Source organism: Eucalyptus grandis, chromosome 11, assembly GCF_016545825.1.
Source record: "Eucalyptus grandis isolate ANBG69807.140 chromosome 11, ASM1654582v1, whole genome shotgun sequence".
NCBI classification, from domain to species: Eukaryota; Viridiplantae; Streptophyta; class Magnoliopsida; order Myrtales; family Myrtaceae; genus Eucalyptus; species Eucalyptus grandis.
Genome location: NC_052622.1, coordinates 36,169,535 through 36,183,295, shown reverse-complemented (window position 1 = coordinate 36,183,295; position 13,761 = coordinate 36,169,535). Strand labels below are relative to the sequence as shown.

At 39.2% G+C, this 13,761-nt stretch overlaps 1 pseudogene; it reads right to left on the bottom strand.

The window, feature by feature from the left end:
* Positions 1 to 4,635: 4,635 nt before the first annotated feature.
* LOC120289346 lies at positions 4,636 to 6,912 on the bottom strand (annotated as a pseudogene).
* Between the last annotated feature and the right edge of the window lie 6,849 nt (positions 6,913 to 13,761).

Below are 13,761 nucleotides of genomic sequence, written 5' to 3'. Positions count from 1 at the left end.
TGCAAACTTTTTCATGAATGCGCTCAGTGGCTAATTTCTTTGCTATAGGAGGTTTTCAAGAAGGTTTGTTTATGGAAACATGCCGTGTATGTCATTGTAATTTAGCAACAATGTAAGAAATTGGTCCACTTAATCATATCAATCGAACTTGGAAACAAATCCAATACGATCTCATGACGGTCCTTAGGTACTGTACAATTATCAGGCTATTGTTTTTTGCATAATCGAAATGCAAAGACTTTATGCGGCCATGTGAATGGAAATGTCATCGGCCGTCTATTCTTCTTATGTACCACAAACAAAACAAAGTAAGCTTTCATCCTCTTCATTATGTTTGGTCATTCTCCGATGACAAGCGAATGCATATAGCTTCATGGAAGACATCATCATTTGGCTAGGAGAAGCTTTGAGCCCAACAAGCCCAAAGGTCAAATGTTCATCAAGTCACCCGGACATGCTCAATCCATCTCTTATGCATGCACAGAACTATATGCTTCCCCATCTTGATTTTGATTTTCGAAAAGAAAATTAACGACATGCCTATCCTAACAAAAATACTGGGCAACTATTTTCTTAGATCATATCAAATCCATTTACCTTCATGACCACATACTACGACAAATTTGCAAGCATTACATTTAACTCATTAACATGGCATAAATTTCTCTATGTAACACTGTATGTGTTGTTTGGGTACATTCTATGCACAATCATATTTCTTTTCTACAAGATGAATGAAATAGGGATCCTTAAAAAGACCATAAAGGTTACAATCTTTCTTCGTGCAAAATATTTCAAATTAGGCTTACCTGCACAGTTTGAAGGTTTGAACTTAACTAGTTTATTGGATACATTTGGTATATTATAATTTTTCAGCGGATCAGCTTCTACACTGTGCCCCTAAATCATTATGTTTGGCCATTCTCCGATGACAAGCCAATGCATGAAGCTTCACCGAAGATATTACTATTGAGCTAGAAGAAGCTCTGAGTCAAACAAGCTAAAAGGTCAAATGATCAGGTCACCATGACATGCTCATAAACAAGCAAATGAAGTTGCGCTTTGGGTTTTCACCGGCACAGTTCATAGATCGAACTGAACTGGTTCATGAGATTTGTAGGGCGTTTCATATCCCTCCGATAAATCGGGTCTCTATGCCCACGCTCCTGAATCATCAAAAAGGAAAAAGAAAAAAGAAAAAGAGAGGAAAGATAACTGTTTTATTGATCTTACAAGCAAGGCCGGTCGTTTTAACTTGATATCGGGCCCAAGACCGACCTTTTAAATGATTTACGGCCCAAATAGAACCATTGTGATGGTCCAACTGAGCCCCATATAGGCCAGCATTATAGGCTTTTGGAGCCCATAATCAATTCGTTGAACACCCGTTTCGATCGATTGGTTTGATAATTTGAGATTCCCAAGTTCTACAAGTCCAGGACCCAGAGATGCAAATGTCGTTTCTTTGGTCATATGTGACTCAGACAGAAACGACAACAGAATTGCTTGACTCCACTTATCAAGAACTGCAATTATGTATATATTAGGCTCGTGTAATGATTTCTATAAGCATTTATTAATTAACAATTAACTTATGAAATTTATTGAGATAGGGATTGCTAATCTTTTGCGTCCACTATTTGCCATCAAAGATACATATAGGTATGTGTATCTTTGATGGCAATAGGGTATTTGATAAAAAAAACAAAAGAAGATAAATATAGGTATGGAGAAATATCTTTAATATCTTCACACTAATGTTAGGAGAAAGTGAATGCTTCTTCACTATTTCTTCGGTCAAGGAGATGTGTTTTGAACTCGATAGAATTATGCCAGAACGTTGCATGGCTGATGGCTGTCCTTTTGATGTCTTACCTTTAAACCCTTCTTCACAAAGATCAAGCCGAACAGCTACCTATACGAATTAACTGCTAATCAGGTTTGTACAAATTAATGTACTGATTTTTCAATTTTGATTAATAACCGTTTGAATCAGGGTTGAGAAGATCAAATAAGTCATAGATGTTGATCTCATCGGAATCATAGATGTTAATCTCATTGGAACGCATATAAGATTTGTATGAGATCCACAAAACTAACAACTTTGATTCACTTGATTCATTGGACCCAAGCCGACCAAGAAATTCAATTAACCTCCCTTCTTTAGTCCTTATCTGGTTTAAATAACAAAGAGGCCCTGATTTGACCGTGCAAGAAAAGGAACTATGTCTTTATTTATTGAGTAAAAATAAATGCAAAAAGAAAAGTGGATCAAGCTTCTTTAATAAGCTCTGTGGTCCGAAAGCGCGTGAATTATTGGGTGCTGTTTGGTTTCCAAGAAGCTCTGCCCTTGCGTATTAAATTGGTTAACTCAGAATGTGTTTTGTTTCGAAAAAGGTATTTTTTAGGAATTGATTTTCCAAAATTTTGAAAATTGACTAGTTAATCAAAAATAATTTTCGATCAGCAAAAATATTTACACATGAATTTAGAAAATTGAATTCTAAATCTAAAGAAGTGAATACACTTTTTGGAATTACTCTTCTCAAATTTTTCGATTGTTTTTTTTTTCTTTCTTTTTTCCTTTATCCTTCTCCCTCCCACCCGCCTCTCCACCTCACCCACCACTCCTTCCTCCTCTCCACCACCACCACCACTGCCATCTCTGACGACCTCACCTCCCTTTGCGCCGACTCCATCCACCAAAGCTTGGCTGATCAATAGACTCTAAAGATCGGATCCTTGGCGGTTGGCTAAGAGCTGATCTTCAATAGACTCTTTTTACTATCAGCATCGAATTAGTAATGACAATGTTACCGAGAGAAATAAAAGCCAACTATTGTTCCATGATTTGCTAGACGATAGCTACAGTTATATTTTCTTTTTTTTTTTTTATAATCAAAATGACAGAAGGTAAGTTTAAGCTGCTTCTATTTTGGGAGTTGGTTAATCTTCATATTACCATAAATATAATTTAGAGAAAGATTAAGATTTTTATTTTTTTCTTGTGGACTTTGGTGATTCAGCCACTAAGTTGGCCTCTATAAAATGTGGGCTACCTAGATAGGATAAGTGGAATATTAGATCATTGCAATGAGAGACAAGCGCAGGGACTTGTCGAAATTTATTCAATGCGTTGACCAGATATAGATTATCTGACTCAACTAATATGGCTTCGTGCTTTCAAGTCTGAAGGCCTTTTAGGGTTTGAAGGAGGTTAGGGTTTCTGCTTGACCCGTTGAGGAAACTTGGACTTTTCTCGTAAACCCGTCGAGAAGTCTTCCAGAGGAGTCGTGACAGGTACGCGAAATCGCACCCTCCGTCCATCCAAGTTCGTATGAGCTATGAGCCGCCTATATTGATTTTCAAAACTCCTGTCTTTGAACTTCTGCAAATTTTGCGCTTTTTTTGTTTGCTTGAAACTACCTCCAGCTTCTAATAGCAGCTGATTTATTATGGATTGTGCCTAAAGTTAGTTGTCAGTAATAAGGAAGATGTCTTAGAGAGAGAGCATTGAGATCGGTCGTTTTATATGGCTCTGCATTGACAAATCTAATTGACATGCCATGGTCTTTCACATGATGCGTGTGCAAATGGCCAATTTAGAAGCAGTTAAGGTCATTCATCTTCCAACTCCTGAGACTTGACACTACGTTGTCTTCGCACGAAGTGTTATCTTATCAAAATAGAACACAAGCATGAGCTTCCATGGGTGCTATTCTAACGGATTGAGCTTCGATAAGGGTGCTATGGTTAGGTGGTTAGGCGTGGCAAAGTATAGAAAATGAGGATCATATGTTGCACGCGTTCTTATATATATATATATAGAGAGAGAGAGAGAGAGAAAGAGAGAGAGAGAGAGAGAGATATGGTGGTTAATGGAGGTGAGGCAGAAATTGTAATATGGCTGTTGAAAATAAGAAAACTATGATGAATGCACGTAAGTCATTACAGTTTGTGTGTTTCTGGGGTCTCTTAGCCTGTAAACTTTGGCTTCTTCCCTGCCAAACATTCTCAATTTGCATCATTGCTCTAAAAATATGCTAAAATCATATGAAATATCTACTGATAAAAATGTAGTGACACAATAAGTCGAATTATCTTTGTTTCTATTAAGATTGGACGTGGCAGATGTTTAAATTCTTCACAATAAGGCATACTCACCGGCATTGCAAGCCATCTCTTCCCAAACTCATAGTTTGATGAATGTTATGGTCAGTATCAGAACTCAAATTACAATGCCAAAAGCCTAAAAACCACTCTAAATACTAAGTAGGCATGTTTCTATCAGCAGTCAATGGACATAGCCACTAAGACCTACATGTGTTGCAAACTTTTGACAATATTCATTGATGATATTTGAGCTTCTGGCCTCATCTGATAAAAACAGCTGATATCTTGTAGGAGTTAGCTTAATGGGTGAAACTCTTTGGTTGGTGCTAAATCATTGTGCAAAGAAGTCAAATCCATAATGGCTGTGTATAACCAACGTCACTACACAAAGCATCACAAGGTTTACAGTCAAATTAATACAACAATCCTAGTAAGAGGCATATCTACTAGTGGGATGAAATGTGACGATACGATCCTCTGAGATTACGATTGGGACATGAGTCTGCTCATGTTGCTTCTTTCTTATGCCTGCTTCTGAGCTAGCAAATATGTTCCTTTATACTTGTACCACCGTGCAAAAACTAGAAAATACACCAAGTTCAGCAACTCCAACGCAGCAATCAGGTAATAGAAATAGTCCAATCTTCCTTCATTCAGATCCTCCGGCAACCAATTTCCGCCTTCCGCTCCTTTGGTGTTCTTGTGAACAATCGTTATGATTAGACTGCTCAAGTAACTCGAGACCGCCATGCCACAATAGTACAGAGAATCTGCAATGCTCCTCATGTTCTTGGGGAACTGCTTGTAGTAAAACTCGAGAAGGCTGATCTGTGCAAATGCTTGGGCGAGGCCTGCAAGTGTGAACTGAGGGATTAACCACAAGGCTGACATTGATGAAATTGCACCTTGCCTCTGATACTCCTCCAGAGTTGGCTTCATCAGAGCTATGGATCTTCGGCGCTCTTCCACTATGGCAGACACCAACATGGTCAGCATGCCAAAACACAAGCCGATGCCCATCATCTGGAGGAGCGAGATGCTGCCTTTCTTTCCCGTGAGCCTCCGGAGGAATGGGACGATCAGTCGGTCATAGACGAATGCAAAGATTGTGTGACTCAACATCATGAAGATGACGTACGATGTAGCGGGGATCTTGATTTTAGTGTTCCCAAGGCGTCTGTCCATTTGAGTGGCCTGGAACACTGCGTAGGTTTGTTGTTGTGCGATGACAAGGTAATAGAACACGCCGCCACCCAAATGGGGGCCACTCTGATAATGCGCTTCACAACCTCCACTTGCTGCATGCTGCAGAGTCTCCATGGATTGGCCGATGATCCATCTGGCCTTTTCTTGTCTTCAGGGGTCACGATTGCTGCTTTGTCGAGGCACCTGATTAAAACAAAAACAAAAACAAAAAAGAGTTAATTACGCTTCATCTCTGAACACGATTGCAGATCTAGCACTTGTCAAAAGCGGCTCATTTTCAGTACCTGAATTGATCTGTGTAATGAAGCCTAGAGTTGAGAGCTTCCCGAGGAGTATAATCATGAAGAGAGAGCCTGGGTTCCCTGGGTGGTGGAACTCCCCTTTTTCTTCTGGCCGCGATGATGACCTGTGCTACACTTGTTAATGGACTACCTTGTGCTTTTACTTTCACATATACCTTTGAACCCATGAAGAAGACTACACATGATACGAGCGTCAGAATTGTCGAGATCAAAAACCCGGCTGTCCAGCTCACCTCCGATTGCACATACACGATAAACGTCAATGAGATCACCTGTGCAAAAGTAAAGGTGAAGAAGTACCAACTGAAGAAGCTGTTGATCCCTCTCTTTCCTGATTCGGTCGCCACATTAAATTGGTCATCTCCAAATGCTAACTTGCAGGTGCCGATGCCGCCTGCCCCCAGAATCAGCAGCCCGAAGCTGGCAATTAGGAAGGCCATCTGGCCAGCTGTTGGTCCGACGCAAGTGGGGTTCTCACCACAGTTGGGCGGATGCAGCTCCTTAAAGGTTGCTGTTAGTTGTATCATTTGCAAGCCCTAATTGAACAAGGCAGTCAATCAGCTGCATTCGGACAGATATTTGCTCAAACGAAAACCCTAGATCTAGTATTCTGAACCATATAGTAATTGCCGCTGCCTATTGAGAGGGTGTCAGATCCGAAATAATATGTGTGCTATGCCTATGGAAATTAAAAATTCAAGCATGCGACAAATCTGTACATATTCCTGAAAATAAGTTATCTGTTTTGCACCAACGAGTAACTGCTTCGAGCCACTGGTGTCCTGGCAACATTGATACAACATGAGAGAGATCAAGAAGAAGTAAACATAGATTACCAGGAAAGAAGCGACTGTACAGAACCCAAGAGTCTTGAAGCGGCCAAAGTACGTGTCACACAAGAAAGCACCAACCAAGGCGGAGATATTGGTGGTGCCATTGAAGATGTTGATGATGTTGGTGGCCGTGATGCTCTTCAGGTTGAACACAGTGGTGAGGTAGATCAAGAGGTTGGCCAAGGTCCCAATTGCTCCCAGTTTTTCGAAAGTCTCAGATCCTGAGAAGATTTTTCAATTTGTCTATACGGGACACTATGAAGGACAATTTGCGAGGAAAAATAAAACAAGAACGTCCTGTCTTTGGGGTCACCTATGATGAAGGGCATGGCCTTCCATCCTCTGTAGTTGATGGTCTCTTCACCTGTGACAGCTTTTTCCTCCACCTCCATTTCTATGGCGCTGTCGTTGACAAGCTCGTGCTCTCTCTCCGTTGCTTCTCCAAAGGGGGGGTGGATGGTCTGTGCTCTCTCATTCTTCCTCTCCTCCTCCATCCTTTGTTATATATGCCTCCTGTCTCCCTGTCCCTCTGGGCTTTATGGTGTTGCATGCTGAGCAAATAGTCAATGTGAACGGTAGAATTCATTTATAATTGGGTGGGAGCAGATTTTCATGCCACTTCCTTATATCCCACCCCCCGAAATTTCCTTCCACTCCCTATTTTCTTCCCTCTCTCTCTCTCTCTCTGAATCCGTCACCGTTAGCCGATGGTGAAGTTGATTCGGGTCTTACTTTGAAAACAGGTCACTCGGGTCTTACTTTGAAAACCGATGGTGAAGTTGATGCATTCCAACCAACAGTCCAACCAAATGGTTTTTCTTGGCAAATGGTCTTACCATTTGTGATCTACCCAATCTTAATATTTGATACTTACCATTATGTGTGTGTGTGTGAGAGAGAGAGAGGTGCTATTTTCTTGGCAAATGAAATGACGAGAACTCGTATTTGCCACCTTTTAAGGGGAGGACTTTATCGCCAGGCAATTCATGACACAATTGTTGATATTTCAATTAGAAAAAGTACAATCACTGAAACCCACTCCGCGGTGAACGGATGGTTCGCGCCTCGCCCCTCAACCGGCAGAGAAGGGGTTTGAAACTTCTTGCCCTCATTGCGCGATTCACCTACGGCCCATGGGAGGTGGGTCCCTGCGGGTCGCTCCGGGTTTACACCGCCGCTGCTGGCTGTATGGCGGTTCCTAGGTCACCAAAAAAAAAAAAAAAAGCTGCAAATTCTCCCGGTGGCTATCGGTTTCTTCGCTAATTGAAATTGGTCGATCTTATCAGATTAATTGAATGAGGCCAAATTTAATAGAATCTTAAGATGGTCCTTGGGTAGGATACAATTGTTGGTCATTTATGCAACTTTTTACGCTCCGAAGACAAGCCGATGCAATGACGTTGTGGTCACTTCTGAACTTGGACAATGGGGAAGCCAACAGTCTTAAGAACAAAGAGTCGGGCAAAAAAGGGTGGAAGAATGTATTTTTATTGATACGAAATTCATGAATGAAGTTGTTAGTGGGACTGGGGCTTTCCATTATCCGTTTTTGGAGCCACGAACATTATAATTGGGTGGGTCACCAGAGTCCATCAGATCAGAAGATTCTGGCTTTCGACGAGCGGTTGAAACGTCCAACGTGTTGAGTAACCAAAAAAAGATCTAATCATCGAAAATGCTTTGGATCTGATATTATCATGGCAACTCCAGGAAGCGCCACGAAAGTCTTCATTGTCACTATGGTCTTGCCTTTAGACCGATGTCGAAGTTTCCATGTGATGCAATCCAACCAATTATTTTTTCTTCGTGACATGTTTTAGTGTTGCTTTCCAACAGGTTTTCTTCAGTCGAATGTCACTTAAGATTGGAGGCATGGCCATTATTATACATGTAATTTTCTAACATGAACTGCACGTTGTAACGATGGTAATGGTGGATGACTTCCGCTGTCGCAAATTCTCTTCGTATTTTAAATCAGGTGGGCGAGGAACCCACAATCTCTAATCACCCAAAACTTGCAGTAACTTAGTTGAATTCATCATCGACGGTCGCGTTAATATTAGGCAAAACATAATCTGCAAAAGGGATGAAAATTTGAGGCCTAAGCTAAATGCTGTGAGTCCGGTGAGTTTATCTTTCAATCTGATCCAATGCGTGGTCTCCTACAATCGTTGCTCCAAACAAGCCTCAGATGGTCACAAGTTGTTGCACGAAAGGTGAATGACAATTATCGAGCAGACTTAAATGCGAAAGAGCAACTTTTAGGATTCACGAAATCTATATTACTAAAGAATGAGCTTAGTAATGTAAAGTTCGGAGATACCAACCAAATGAATCTATGTAACTTATTTAGGGCTTATGAATATACGTGGAGTGTCATAGTCAAGATATTGTGCAAGATGAGCAATACTACGAGATTAAAGACTATAAGATAGATTTCCCGTTTTCAGCTTTGAAAAATCAATTTATCATTTTGCTTTTCACAAATAAATAAAATTAAGAAATTTAGCATATGTAAAGAGGGAGGGAGGGAGGGAGTTTCCCAATCAACTAACTAAAAGCACTTATTATTTCACATTCTACCTAGGACAAAGTTACCGTGACCCATAATTAATCTAGTGCATGCATTTCTGTTTGAGAAGCATAACAAATTTGCTCATACTGTGTGACATGTCTTCTTTGAATTTTTTTATACTGCAATTGGATACGTCCACAGCGTCAACAATAAAATATGACCGATACTAAAAGAGTATTTACGGTATGTTTCAATCTGATAATTTTAGGGGTGTCAGTAGCTCTTGGTGGACGCGTCATTGCTTACTTAAGAGTCCATGAAGGCAGAGATTTCTTCTTCCATGGGCGGCCGAAACGTCCTAGTGCGGAGTACGAAAGGACCCCAAAAAAAAAAAAACAATTAAATTATCGTAAGGGTGATGAAAATGCACTGGATATGACATTACAGTAGCATTACAAGGAAGCTGCCACGGAAGCTTGTTCCAATGTTTCGAGTCAACATGTTACTAGGGTATCACCATCAGAAACGACGTCAAAGCTTCCACACGATGCAATGCAACTATTAGGAAAATGAATTTTTTTCTTTGTCATGAGTTTAACTCATAAGAAAATCTATAGACCGTCGATACGAGAAAAGTCGAATAGATTTTAAAGTGTTAGCTATCTAGGGATTTGTGGGGACCAAAATTCAAATAATCAATATAAAGTGGAAAATTATTTTAGGTTTCGTTTATTTTATAAAAAATAGGAGATTTGAAAAATGTTTTGTTAAAATGTGATCATTTATATCGTTTGAAATAATAATTTAATGAAAATATTTTATTGATGATGAAAAGAGTTTTTTCGTTTGATTTATTTTTATAAATTATATGAACGATTGTATTTTTTTTTTTAAATGTGTCGATAAATTGGGTTTGGAGAATGCCGTCACGGTACAATCTGGTCAGACACGACGTCTGTTTTGAATTATGTCTCAATCTGAAAATTTCCAGGTGGGCCACCAGTTGTGATTGCGGATGCACGTTAGAGCCTTTGGAACGACCCGCCGACAACAGCAGGTAAATGCATTTGGATATAACATAATAACGGCAATCTGGTCCGAGGAGGCCGGCCACAAAAGTCCAACATGTGGCCGATGATGTCGAAGTTTCCACGTGATGCCATGGCACGAATAGTGAACCGAATGGTTTTTCCAAGCGACACGTTTTGCTCATGAAGAGAAGGCAAATTAGTCACATGAAATTTAACGTATGTATGTTAATCTATCAAAGTCCCTGTATAAATGGGGGTTGCATTCTCAATTTTTTTTTTTTTCATTTCAAAGGGTACAATTTTGATTTGATAACACATGAATATCTCTCAAGTGAGCGATTTCTTCGATTTTTTATCCAATTGGTTGATAGTGAGTCTTAAAAACCTCAAGCTATTTGTCCAATTTGTTGATGGTGAACCTACAATTTTTTTTATAGTTTTTTTATCCTTCACTGGTGGAATATCCATTTATACTTTGTTCATAAACTTTTTTATCCCAAAGTTGCTTTTCCAAAAGCACATCAAATGATGTCTTTCTATCCCACCCTTCTCACCTTCAGTTCAATAATTTTTGGCATGTGACTAGAATCTGTAAGAGTCAAGATGAGATGTGTTTTTCTATAAGTAGTTTATGGGGTTGCAATGGTGACCAAATAGTCAATGTGAATGGTAGAATTCACTTAATTATTGAGTGGGAGCAGAATTTTGATGCATTTTCCTTCCACCCCCTCTTGATCGGGAGGCGTAATGCTCTCTCTCTCTCTCTCTCTCTCTCTCTCTCTCTCTCTCTCTCATGTGGATATTTCTCGTGAAAGGTAACACGGTTTGGAAGATTCTGTCATAATTCAATTTGGAAATCTTTACAATTGTTTGTCTCAATCTGGCAAGTTGAGGCTTTTGGTGGACCACAGGTCGCCATTGCTGTCCAAGAAGGCAGACAATTTTTCTTCTATAAGTGGTTGGAACGTCCAAGTGGGGAGTCTAAAAGGATCACGAAACAATTAAAACCTCTCTCTCTCTCTCTCTCTCTCTCTCTCTCTCTCTCTCTCTCTCTCTCTCTCATGTGGATATTTCTCGTGAAAGATAACACGGTTTGGAAGATTCTGTCGTAATTCAATATGGAAATCTTTACAATTGTTTGTCTCAATCTGGCAGGTTGAAGCTTTTGGTGGACCACAGGTCGCCATTGCTGTCCAAGAAGGCAGACAACTTTTCTTCTATAAGCGGTTGGAACGTCCAAGTGGGGAGTCTAAAAGGATCACGAAACAATTAAAACCATCCCAAGGGTGGTGAAAGTGCACTGTGTATGATATTATAATAGCAATCCAAGGAAGCTGCCACCGAAGTCTAATCCTATTATCATTCCAGTCAACACGTCACTCGGGCCCTCACTTTTGTAGTCAGATGCTGAGGTTTTTCGGTGATGCAATCCAACCAACGGTCCAACCAAATTGTTTTTTCTCCGTGACGATGTTGCACCTCACGAAAGAACATCTGTGGACTATCTCGCGCTTTATGCCGAGCATCTTGCATCCCAAGGAGAAAAGGCAGACAAGTCATGTGAAACCCTAACGTGTCTGTAATAAGGTGAGCAACGAACTCGCACTATTTAGTCAGCTAAAACTTGCAATAACTTATAATCGAATTCATCATCAATAGTGGCACAATAGTAGGCGAACTATATTCTGTGAAGATGAAAGTTTGAGGCATGAACTAGATATTGTGAGGTAGGTGACTTATCTTTCAATTTGATCCAATGCCATGGTCTCTTGCAATCGTGACTGCAAACAAGCCTCGGATGGTCATGAGTCATTGCACGAAACGTAAATAACAATTATTGAGTTTTTAAGACTCACGAAATCACATAAATAATTTGGTATCTTACGAAATAATTAGGGCTGCAATATGAAGTCCGAAGGTACTAACCAAATGAATTTATGTAACTTATTTGGGCTCATGAATATACATGGAGTGTCATAGTTATGGGATTGTGCAGGACGAGCAATACTACAAGATTACAGATTGTACAATAGATTTCACATTTATAAATTCGTTATCAGTTTCGAAAAATCAATCTATCCCTTTGCTTTTCACAAATCAATAAACTTAAGAAATTAATCTATTTATCGTATGAGGAGAGAGAGAGAGATTCACAATCAACTAACTAAAAGCACTTGTCATTTGACATTCTACCGAGGACAAAGTTATTGAGGCCCTTAAATAATCTAGTGCATGAACTTTTGTTTGAGAAGCATTACAAATTTGCTTAGCCCCCAAAGTAAATACAATGCCTACTAGAATTTCACTTCTTCATGAAATTGCTTAAATAATCAATCGTTATTTCGAGATGGACTAATCAGGAACGTAATCTAAATCTACATATTAGCTACTTCTTTTTTCTTATGTACTATTTTTCAAAGGTCACAACTTAAATATTGAGTGATTCCCATTAGCGATCAATTACAACTATTGAAATGTTTAACTGAAAAACCTAAACTAATAAGTAAAGAAAGACCGACCCCACAAACAAACGATGTGTGATGTCTTAACACCTCTCTTCTTACAAACAAGTCAGATATAAAATGGCCTACAAAATTAGCATGTTAAATTGCATGTGACACTCTTATTGACGATCATTAATGTTATACTAACCATTTGCGATCTATCCAACCGTGATATTTAATACCTAGAACTATTAAAATGAAAAAAAAAAAAAAAAAAGGAGAGGGAAAGCGATAGAGGGGCTTTTTTTTTTTTTTTTTTTTGAAACGATGAGAACTCGTAAATTGCTACCTTTTGAGAGGAGGACTTTATTGCCAAGGCAATGCATGCACGCAATTACTAAAAGTTCAATTGGAAAGAAGCGCAGAAGACTTTATGTCCTGGCTAGTGGCTTTTCTTCACTACAGTAGGTTTTGGATAAGGTCGATCAATAGAAACATGCCACTGTATATCATCGTAAGTTAGCAACAATTTAAGATTGGTCGATCATATTATATATGTTGAATCAGGGACAGATCTAATAAAATCTCATGACGGTCCTCATGTACTGTGAATTTATCTGGCTATTATTTTTGTGTGATTGAAATGCAAGAACTTGATGAGGTGACATGAATGGAGAAGATCATTCACTATCAAACTTAGGGATTATGCAAAGTCAATTTTTTTATATAACACAAACAAAATAAAAGGCTTCATTTGTTTCTCAAAGAATGAATGATTATGAAAAAAATTTCTTAAAATAATTGCTTGTTTCATTTGAATAATCAATTAATAATTTTTTTCATTATTAACAACAATATATACCTAAACAGTTTCGTACATGGTAAAAATATTTTTTAATTCGTTTTTGTAAGTAATATGGATGATTATTCTTAGAAAATACTTTTCAAAATATTCATTTTTCTCAAAATGAACGCATTCAAAGTAAGCCTCCATTCTCTTCATTATATTGGTCATTTGTGCTACTTCGTGTGCTCCGACGACAAGCCAATGGATGTGGCTTCCTATGGAAGACATTATTGTCATGGGTCTAGAAGAAGCTCTGAGCCCAACAAGCCTAAAAGGTCAAATGATCATCGTGTCACCATGACATGCTCCTACACAAGTAAATGATGTTGTGTTCTGGGATTGGCCCAACTCAAGAGTCTCTTCGCAATTAACAGCATGAAGATCTTCTATCCGTGTTTAGCGTCTCGATCCATGTCGCATGCATAAGTCCCGACGCTTGCCCAGCTTGATTTTGATTTTCGAAAAGAAGA